Consider the following 12,188-nt stretch of genomic DNA (forward strand, 5'->3'; position numbering starts at 1 on the left):
CTTTAAGTCACCACATTTTGCTGCATTTATGTCACCCTCTGTCTTCATAAGCAGTGGTGGAAGAAATATTCAGATCCTTAAGTGAAAGAACCAAAACAACAATATAAAAATACTCTATTTTAAATAAAAGTTCTGTATACAAAACAATTCTACTTAAGTAAATATACAGAGGTGTTGCAACAAAAGTAACTTTTGAAAAGTTAACTACTATGTGTGTTTCAACTACTTAATTCACAATGTTATAAACAAACTCCTATGTGTTGTTATGGAGTCACTTGCTCAAACCAGGTATACAGTCCCCTCCAAAAGTATTGGAACAGTGGGGCTAATTCATTTATTTTTGCTGTAGACTGAACACATTTGGGTTTTGACATCAAAAGATGAATATGAGACAAGAGATCAACATTTCAGCTTTTATTTCCAGGTATTTACATCTAGATCTGATACACAACTTAGAAGATAGCATTTTTTGTAACGGAACACCACATATTTAGGTGAGCAAAAGTATTGGAACAGAAAGACCTAAAATAGATTAAAGTGAATAAGACTTAGTATTTAGTTGCAAATCCTTTGCTTGCAATAACTGCATCAAGCCTGTGAACCATTGACATCACCAAAGTTTTGCATTCTTCTTTTGTGATGCTTTTCCAGGCTTTCACCGCAGCCCCTTTCAGTTGTTGTTTGTTTTGGGGGGTTACTCCCTTCAGTCTCCTCTTTAGCAGGTGAAATGCATGCTCTAGAGGGTTTAAGTCTGGAGATTGACTTGGCCAGTCTAAAACCTCTAAAAACTCCTTTGTTGTTTTTGCAGTGTGTTTTGGGTCGTTATCTTGCTGCATGATGAAGGATCTCCCAATCAGTTTGGTTGCATCTTTCTTTAAACTGGCAGACAAAATGTTTCTGTAGACTTCTGAGTTCATTTTGCTGCTGCCATCATGTGTTACATCATCAATGAAGATTAATGAGCCCGTCCCAGTAGAAGCCATGCAAGCCCAAGCCATGACATTACCTCCACCGTGTTTCACAGATGAGCTTGTATGTTTGGGATCATGAGCAGATCCTTTCTTTATCCAAACTTTAGCCTTTCCATCACTTTGGTAAAGGTTAATCTTTGTCTCATCAGTCCATAAAACTTTGTCCCAGAATTTTTGAGGCTCGTCTCTGTACTTTTTGGCAAAATCCAGCCTGGCCTTCCTATTCTTTTTGCTAATGAGTGGTTTGCATCTCCTGGTGTAGCCTCTGTACTTTTATTCATGAAGTCTTCTGCGAACAGTAGATTCTGATACCTTCACTCCTGCCCTCTGGAGGTTGTTGCTGATGTCACTAACCGTTGTTTTAGGATCTTTCTTTACAGCTCTCACAATGTTTCTGTCGTCAACTGCTGTTGTTTTCCTTGGTCTACCCGTTCGATGTCTGTTACTTAGAACACCAGTGGTTTCTTTCTTCTTCAGAACGTTCCAAATGGTTGTACTGGCTATGGCCAATGTTTGTGCAATGGCTCTGATTGATTTTCCATCTTCTCTCAGCTTCACAATTGCTTTTTTTTCACCCATAGACAGCTCTCTGGTTTTCATGTTGGTTACACCTCTAACTATAATTAACTAAGTCTGCACAGGCAAAACCCAAATCTGAAACAGAGCGTAGACATTCAGCGCTATTTATTGTTTGGATAATCAATGTAATAGGACACACCTGGGCAACAAAACACACCTGTCAGTCACATGTTCCAATACTTTTGCTCACCTAAAAATGTGGTGTTCCGTTACAAATAATGCTATCTTCTAATTTGTGTATCAGATCCAGATGTGAATACCTGGACATAAAAGCTGAAATGTTGATCTCTTGTCTCATATTCATCTTTTGATGTCAAAACCCAAATGTTTTCAGTCTACAGCAAAAATAAAGGAATTGGCCCCACTGTTCCAATACTTTTGGAGGGGACTGTATGGTCGTTTTAATTTGAAGGACGTATAGTAAATTCTAGTACTTATATATAAGTTTGCAGACGTTACAACCTCGGTTAAGTTCACTTTAGTTCAGAATCATTTCACGTTACTTACATTCATCTCAGGTCAGTTCAGTTTATCTTTGCTCAGTCCTCCATCTCTGCCTCAGCTGTAATTATTGTCTCCATGTGTTCATGTCTGATTAATGCTGCTCTATTCTGTTTCAGGCCAACTATGGATCAGGATGAATTAGAAGGGGCCTTAAGTGTCATAACACAACTCACTCCTTTAATCTGCAAACGGTACGACCAGGTGAAAAATAATGAAGAAAGGTGTGAACATTTTGCCAATATAGCCCAAGAACTGAAGTCTATCACAAAGGGCGAGTGGAAAGAAATATCTCCGAAACTGAAGTCCACTTTGATAAACATTGAAAATGTTGTGCAGTCAGCTGATAAACTAATACATAAGTTCAACAATGCCAAAAGTATGGAGCGCTTGCTTAGGGCCTTTAAATACCGAGATAAGTTCGACAACCTGAACCAAACGCTCCTTGATGTCTCCGTTCAGCTCAATGAGGTTCTGTGTGAAGAGCTGAAACGGATGAACATCAAAATGGCTTCGATGGAAAGACGACGTGAGTCTATGTCTAGGTCTGAGTCTAAGTGTATTATTCTGTGAAGCTGCTGCACTACAACTGTGTTCGTAAACAAGTAATAGAATGAATGAAATAATTTGAAGATAATGTAAATCAGCTGTTGATGATGATATTGTTTTCTCACATTTCTTACTTTTGTACAAACTGATTAATCTCTTTCACTTTTCTTGCCCTTTGAACATTTGTCATTTTTGTTTTTCTTGTTATGTGACACTGAGATGAATTCAAAAGTATGTCTGTTAAAAATAACATATGATCAGTGATGGAAGAAGGTATTAGATCCTTTAATGAAGTAAAAGTAGTTTCACAGTGAGATGATTTTATCTTTCATGTGGGGCTTTGAAACTTACTTTAATAATTGCTCCTTAAATTAAATGATTCTTTCTTATTCAGAATTAGTGATTGTATTGTTAAAACCAGAACAATGTAAGTAAGTTCTTGTTAATACTCTTTAATAATTTTGTGAAGAATAAAATTGTCAGAAAATGTGCTTTTATGTTGTTCCTTAATATTTAATTATATTCTCCTATTTACCAATAGAGAAAAGGTATATTAAAGGAAAGTCTGTCTTAAACCAACAGTCAGGAGCCCAAATGAACATTAAAGCAGTGTTTTCGTGCTGTAATGATTCCTCCTGTTCATACTGACCATTAGAGGATCCCTTCATAATGTTTACAATGGAAGTGATGGAGGACTAAAGTCTTTGTGTTCCTATACTTCCACCACAGCTCAACAGGGAAACACTAAGAGGTTATTTGATGCTAAAAAGACTGTAAATGTGTCAGATATCACTTGATATGACTAACTCACATTGCTGAAGCTCAATAGAAGCTGATCATCTACTTTTAAAATCTATTTACTGTTCATATGGACACTTACTGTTTAAAAAGAGACTATCCTATAAACCTGCAATAACTGGTTTGTCCACTTGATGGCAGCAGAAACGAGCAGTGAACGCAGCACTGACAGAATATTAATAATTCAGCCATGAAACAAAGCTAAGCGTCACAGAGACAGCCACCTTCATGAGGGAGAGAGGTTTGAATGTTATCTGTGTCATTTCCCAGAAGTACCACAGGTATGAACACTTTCAGCATGTTTAGGTTTATGAGACTGGACTTTCAAATGTCACATGATAATATCATGTATGTATTGTTTTGAAACAGAGAACCACCTATTTTAGTTTTGGTTCAGATGTGTCATTTTACCAACACATTTAAACAAAGATAACAATAAATTTATAGTATTGTTCTATTGTGATAACAGATTTATGTTCTCATTAAAAACAGACAACACATCACATGATTTACATGTTTCTTTTGATTTTTCTCTGTATACAGAAAGTACCACAAAGCTTATAATCTGATAGAGGAACAGATCAGAGCTGAATACTAGAAACATTGACAGGTCTAAAAGTGTGACATCAAAACGTATTAAAGCATGTATCAAATACATGACTTATACTACTATTAACCCACATACAGCAGCTCTGAGGCTTACTCATTAACATGTTATATCTTTCAAAAGATCAAATTGTAAATGTACAACCTGCAGTTTTATGGTGGTTGCTGATTATTTCTTGGCAGCACTTCCTGCACTAAGAGAGAAAATACGCTGATATTTTCCAAAATGTTGAACTATTCCTGTAAAGATTTTAAAACATATGAAATTACTGTACTGCTCTATTAAACTATTATGAAGTAAACTGTCAGAATTTAACCTAAAGCTTTTGATCTCCATGTTAATAAATACATCCAGGTACATTACTGTCATAGAACAACAAGGTTTAATCTACACTTCAAATTTATAGTATTGTTCTATTGTAACAACAGATTTATGTTCTCATTAAAAACAGACAACACATCACATGATTTACATCTTTCTTATGATTTTTCTCTGTATACAGAAAAAAACACAAAGCTTATAATCTGATAGAGGAACAGATCAGAGCTGAATACTAGAAACATTGACAGGTCTAAAAGTGTGACATCAAAACGTATTAAAGCATGTATCAAATACATGACTTATACAACACAGAAAAAATAACCCTATAAATACAGTTAATTAATTACTTGTTTTAATTACAGACCTCCCACCTGTTTCTATCTCTTTCTCTTTCAAGAAGATAAAAGGACGTGTGAAAGTTTCATTGAAGCAGACGCTCCTGATTGATCAGACCTCAGCAGACAGACTTCACTGCAGCACAGGTACGAGCTCCACTTTAAAGTTTTATCATATATCGAGCTGTAAATTCAACAAGTATTAATGTTTTATTCTTAATCTAAAACCCAACCCAAAACACATGATGAGAAATATCACTTTGTGTCAGTAATTGTTATAATTTAATGGGCTCACTTAATAACTGTATTATAATGACTTTAACAAACTGCATAAACAACTTATTCTCTATCAGACATCCAAATATATTCAGTTCTCTGTTAGGTTTTATAAAAACTGAAAAACAAAGCAGAAGCATGGTTATATTTCTAGAAGCAGATCTGATGAAGGAATCTTAAGATTTCTTTCAGACTTTTTTTAGTAGTATAAATACTGTTATTTGCTCACTTTACTTTCATTCAGAGTATTCATGTAAGCATGTTAATATGCTGATGATATGGAAACATTTTATTGTTTCCATAAAGTCCAGTAGGTTATTTCTAGGTAGGTTGTTTCTGACAGAGTTACCATCATAAGTCAGAACAATGTGTGATAAATGACATACAGTTTAATTATAGTCTCATATTTCTGTAGAAATCAAAGGTTTGAAAAGATGTAAATAGTAATCTGATGTCTGAGTAATGTAATCAGTAGTTGTTATAATTTAATGGGCTCACTTAATAACTATTATAATTATTTTACTAACAAACTGCATAAACAACTTATTCTCTATCAGACATCCAAATATATTCAGTTCTCTGTTAGGTTTTATAAAAACTGAAAATACACATCAAAGGATGTTAGTATGATTATATTTCTAGTAGCAGATCTTATCTTAAGATTTTTTTCAGACTTTTTTAGTAGTGTAAATACTGTTGTTATCCCACTTTGCTTTCATTCAGTGTATTCATGTAAAGATGTTCATTTGCTGATGATATGGAAACATTTTATTGCCTCCATAAATTCTGTAGGTTACCACCGAGGTCAGAGGTGCAATAAATACATTTTTAAAAAAGTAGAAAAAGAATGAATAATAACCATAAAATTGAGGTCATTTATTTGATACAATGGATGGAAACAAAGGTGTGTAAGGTTAGGGTCAATGTTGTTTTTGTGTTTTATGGTTCTTCTGTCCTTCCAGTAAATTGATAAGATGCCTTGTTTTTATTATTATTATTATTATTATTATTATTATTATTATTATTATTGTTATTATTATTATTATTATTATTATTATTATTATTATTATTATTATTATTATTATTATTATTGTTATTATTATTATTATTATTATTATTATTATTGTTATTATTATTATTATTATTATTATTATTATTATTATTATCTGATGATTTTTTTTGTTGTTAATTATTGGAGCCACATCACAACAACATGATTATAAACTACTGTATGTGGACATTTAAAATGTTCCCTCAGTTTGCTGAAGCTGTGTCAGGCTGCATGTGCTCCATAAATAATGACTTATAGTCCTGTCACAAATTCAGAATTGAATTGAGACTCTGACTCCTGGAGATTAAAGGATGGGTTCACAAAGTCAGTCTTAAAGTCAGGAGTTTAAATGAACACTGAAACAGGTTTTTCTTGTCCTAATCATTCCTCCTGTTCATACTGCTTTTAAGAAGCACTTGGAAAATTGTGAAATTGTGGGGCAGTTGTTTTGCTAATTTGTCAATTTGGTTATTCTTGATTCATCCAGTGACGTGTCACCTTGTTCACACACAGCTAAACACAATCACATCTGAATCAGCCCAGTTCAACCACAGCCTGATCCACTACTCACTCAGAAGGTAAGGACTCCTCATCACTGGTTTACTCACCAAGACAGTTCTGAAGTTGAAACATAAACCTTCATGTTACTTTCTCTGACCTTTAAGTCACCACATTCTGCTGCATTAATGTCACCTTTAGCAGTGGTGGAAGAAGTATTCAGATCCTGAGGTGAACCATGGATACAACAATCTAAACATACTGTACTACAAATTCTGAATACAAAAAAATCGACTTCAGTAAAAATACAGAAGAGTTATCAACAAAAAGCATTAAAAGCATCAAGCAAAGCATCTACTATATGTGTAAGCATCATGTTAATGCTGGAGCTGCTGGAGGAGGAGCTAGTTTCAACTACTACATAAACAATATTATAAAACACTCCTATGTGTTGTTCTGGTCAAACCACGTATATGGTCGTTTTAAATGTGAAGGACGTATCGTAGACTCTAATGATCACATATAAGTTTGAAAACATTACCCAGCTTCAGTTAAAAGTTCAACTTAGTTAATAATTATATTTAGTTCATCATAATTTCACATTACTTCAGTTCATCTCAGGTCAGTTCAGTTTATCTTTGCTCAGTCCAACATCTCTGTCTCAACTATAATTATTGTCTCCATGTGTTCATGTTTAATTAATGCTGCTCTTTTCTGTTTCAGTGCAAATCCCCGTAAGGCTCGGGGCTCCAACATGGATGTGGCCGTAGAGATCAAAGTTATAACTCCTATCATTAAGGTAGCATTGTACATCTGCACAAAATGCCAGGATGTGAAGACAAATGAGGAGCAATGCAGGAAGATTGCTGAAACAGTCAAAGAACTGCAGAGATTGTTGAATTCAATCAAAGAAAAGGGCTGGGACAAAGTATCTCCGAATTTAAACTCTGCTCTGGAGAAAGTGGGAGGTGTTCTGCAGTCAACTAAAACACTGATAGATGAATTAACCAACAAAAACAGGATGGAGCTCATGATTATGTTCAGTAAATACAGAGATGAACTCAACGACCAGCACCACAGGCTCACTCGTGCCTCAGTGGGTCTCTCTAGGGCTCTGCATGATGAGCTGGAGAAGGAGAAAAAGAAGCTGGAGAAGGAGAAAAAGAAGCTGGAGGAGGAGAAACAGAGACGGGCTTTGGTGGAAGCTGAAAACGCTCAGCAGCGGGCACGGATTAAAAAATTAGAAGATGAAGCTAAGTGTAGTATTCAGTGATGCTGCTACACTGTAACTGTGTACATACATAACTAATAGAATAAATGAAATTATTTGAAGATAATGTACACCAGCTGTTGATAATGATATTGTTTTTTCTCACATTTCTTACTTTTGTACAAACTGATTAATCTCTTTCACTTTTCTTGCCTTTAGAACATTTGTAATTTTTGTTTTTCTTGTTACTTATGTGACACTGAGATGAATTCAAAAGTATGTCTGTTAAAAACAACATATGATCAGTGATGGAAGAAGGTCTTAGATCCTTTAATGAAGTAAAAGTAGTTTCACAGTGAGATGATTTTATCTTTGATGTGGAGCTCTGAAACTTACTTTAATAATTGCTCCTTAAATTAAATGATTCTTTCTTATTCAGAATTAGTGATTGTACTGTTAAAACCAGAACAATGGAAGTAAAGAAAACCTTTTTTAATACTCTTTCATAATTTTGTGAAGAATAAAATTGTCAGAAAAATTTGCTTCTATGTTGTTCCTTTATATTTAATTATATTCTCCTATTTACCAATAGAGAAAAGGTATATTAAAGGAAAGTCATATTCAGGAGCCCAAATGAACATGAAGTGTGTTTTTCTTGATGTAATGATTCCTCCTGTTCATACTGACCATTAGAAGATCCCTTCATCATGTTTACAATGGAAGTGATGGAGGACTAAATCCACAGTCCTCCTTCTGTGGAAACATGGATTTAAAAGTTAATCTGAAGCTAATATGAAGCTTCAGTCGTCTGAATGAGTCTTCTATGAATCTTCATCTTCTAACGTTACAGTGTTTTTAGTACCAAAGTCTTTGTGTTACTATGGTTACACCACAGCTCAACAGGAAACACTAAGAGGGAATCTGATGCTAAAAAGACTGTAAATGTGTCAGATATCACTTGATATGACTAACTCACACTGATGAAGCTCAATAGAAGCTGATCATCTACTTTTTAATAGTCAGTATGAACAGGAGGAATTATTACAGAGAGGAAAATGTCTTTCACTGTTCATATGGACCTGCAATAACTGGTTTTTCCACTTGATGGCAGCAGAAACGAGCAGTGAGCGCAGCACTGACAGAATATTAATAACTCAGCCAACAGTTCATGCTGAGTCTCCAACTAAAAAAACAACAGTCTAAGAATTGGATGAGTCTTTGACTTCAGGATTTATCTGAATGTGATATCAGTGTGTGTGAAGTCAGTTGAGACTTTACGATGAAACAAAGCTAAGCATCACAGAGACAGCCACCTTCATGAGGGAGAGAGGTTTGAATGTTATCTGTGTCATTTCCCAGAAGTCCCAGAGGTATGAACACTTTCAGCATGTTTAGGTTTATGAGACTAGACTTTGAAATGACTCATGATAATATCATGTATGTATTGTTTTGAAACAGAGAAGCACCTATTTTAGTTTTGGTTCAGATGTGTAATTTTACCAACACATTTAAACAAAAATAACATTAAATTTATAGTAATGTTCTATTGTGACAACAGATTTATGTTCTCATTAAAAACAGACAACACATCACATGATTTACATGTTTCTTATGATTTTTCTCTGTATACAGAAAAAACCACAAAGTTTATAATCTGATAGAGGAACAGATCAGAGCTGAATACTAGAAACATTGACAGGTCTAAAAGTGTGAATTCAAAACGTATTAAAGCATGTATCAAATACATGACTTATACTACTATTAACCCACATACAGCAGCTCTGAGGCTTACTCATTAACATGTTATATCTTTCAAAAGATCAAATTGTAAATGTACAAACTGCAGTTTTATGGTGGTTGCTGATTATTTCTTGGCAGCGACTTCCTGCACTAAGAGAGAAAATACGCTGATATTTTCCAAAATGTTGAACTATTCCTTTAACAATTTTAAAACATACAAAATTACTGTACTGCTCTATTAAACTATTATTAAGTAAAACTGTCAGAATTTAACCAAAAGCTTTTGATCTCCATGTTAATAAATACATCCAGGTACATTACTGTCATAGAACAACAAGGTTTAATCTACACTTCAAATTTATAGTATTGTTCTATTGTGATAACAGATTTATGTTCTCATTAAAAACAGACAACACATCACATGATTTACATGTTTCTTATGATTTATCTATGTATACAGAAAGTAACACAAAGCTTATAATCTGATAGAGGAACAGATCAGAGCTGAATACTAGAAACATTGACAGGTCTAAAAGTGTGACATCAAAAAGTACTAATGCATGTATCAAATACATGACTTATACAACACAGAAAAAAATAACCCTATAAATTCAGCTAATTAATTACTTGCTGAGAGTTGGCAGAGAAGATTGATACCATTCTCTAGTTTCTACAGTCAATATGAAGCTGGAAGTAGAGGGAAACAGTTTGGCTCTGTCCAAAGGTATAACTCACATACAGCAGCTCTGAGGCTTACTCATAAACATTTTATATCTTTACAAAGAACGGGGCAGATAGCAGCTGGCTGACTGAAGTTCGAGTCTGAGTTTTTGTTTTCTTTGACTCATTCAGTATTTATTATATTCGGTGACCAGTGACTCATTTACAGGTAAACACCTTACGCACACATAGGCTAGTTATATCAGTGGAGAGCAGTAATGTGTGCAACAAGCTCTCTTTTAACTCATTTGTAAGTCTTTGGTACTTATCATAGACTGTATATAAGAAATGGACGTAACATCCGTGACCACACCCATTGTTTTGTGGACTGCTGCTCGGAGGCCAATAGTATCGGATCTGAGCAGCGCCATCTTGAAAATTTCAGGTGCATGCCGGGAAAAATAAATAAATAATAAATAAAAACACAGATTCTCCTTATATGGGCATCAGGAGGAGCAAGAGGCGCCCTCCTGAACCTGTGAACCAATCAACCTGTCAATCACGACGTAGCCACGCCCTAATGCATACCCTGCTTTATCGTCACATATAAAATCAGGGAGGCCAAAATGTCCCAAATGAACATCATACTGCATTGAAGAAGGCTTTAAACTAGCGATTGAGACCATAAACACATTTTGAAAACGTTTACTGAGGTTAGAAATCAAGTGAGAAGTTGGTGAATTCTCCATTGACTTGTATAGAGACGGAAGTCCTTTTGACACCAAACGGTCGCCCCCTGGTGGCCTTTTGATAGAATGCAGTTTTAAGTTACTTCCACGTTGGCCTCATTTCAGAGGACCGGAACTCCCCGCCTGCTTTTAACTGATTTGTAAGAGTCTTTGGTAACTTTTGCCAACTTTTAAATTCAATGTGTGTGTATTCAGTTAATCCCCGAATTTGAAACGAGCACAGGACCGGCTGACATCACAGATAAAAGACAAACTGTGAAATGATTGAACCAATAATAACTGCTTTATTTTACTGGATTAACAACATAAACATTCATCAGATTATTACACAAGTAAAAGAAATCAGATTCACACTCATCTTTGTTAAAGTGGTACAATTTAGTAGAAAACTGAAATACAAGTCATTCAGATCTGACCTTCTTTAAACTGGAGGTAGATTCTGTCACATCTCAACAACAGACTGCAAGTATATTCAACCCTGTGAACTTTTAGTCTTGTGCCACAAAATCAAGTTAAATATTCACCTCAAGTATTTTTACACAGGAGGCTGAAAACTCTATAAAAAAAGAACAAATTAAGATAGAAAACATTTAAAGATGTGTTCAGCTGTAGGTTTCAGCCTTGTAAGACACCTTTTTAAACACAGGCCCCACCAATGTAATGCTGTTTATGTCCGTGGTAAAATGTTGAAAATTGATCATAAAAATAACTTTTTACAAACGTTGGGTTCACTATTTTTGCTATAGTCATTCCTCCTGTTCATACTGACCATTAGAAGATCCCTTCATAATGCACTTACACTGTAATTAAAAGTTAAATGATTAAATTAAAGAATATATATGAAAATATAGGTGAGTTTTACCTCTTTGGATCTTAAACTATGTGTGTATCATGTATTAGCTCATCATTAATGTAAAATTTAAATCTGAAAAGTAACTAAGGCTGAAAGTACAATATTTCCCTCTGAGATGTAGAAAATAGCATCACATGGAAATACTACAGTAAAGTACAAGAACCTCAACATTGTAGTTAACCCTTACATACTGTTCATATTCTACCTTCGCAGTCAAAACAGACGGGGGTCAATATGACCCGGGAGGATAACAGGAGGGTTAATAAGATAGTAATTATGAGGTTTTCTTTTTATGATGTAGCAGTGAAGACTGATGGCTCTAATGGTTCTACTATAAACCTCACACCTCCATAAAGTTCAGCTCATTTTCACTTTCAGTAAAATCTAACATCTGTGGTTCAACATTTGGTATAGACACTTTTTATGAGGAGGACAAACTGTGAGGGTAGAATATGAACAGTATGTAAGGGTTAACTACAATGTTGAGGTT

This window comes from Scomber scombrus, chromosome 6 (assembly GCF_963691925.1).
Source record: "Scomber scombrus chromosome 6, fScoSco1.1, whole genome shotgun sequence".
Lineage (NCBI taxonomy): Eukaryota > Metazoa > Chordata > Actinopteri > Scombriformes > Scombridae > Scomber > Scomber scombrus.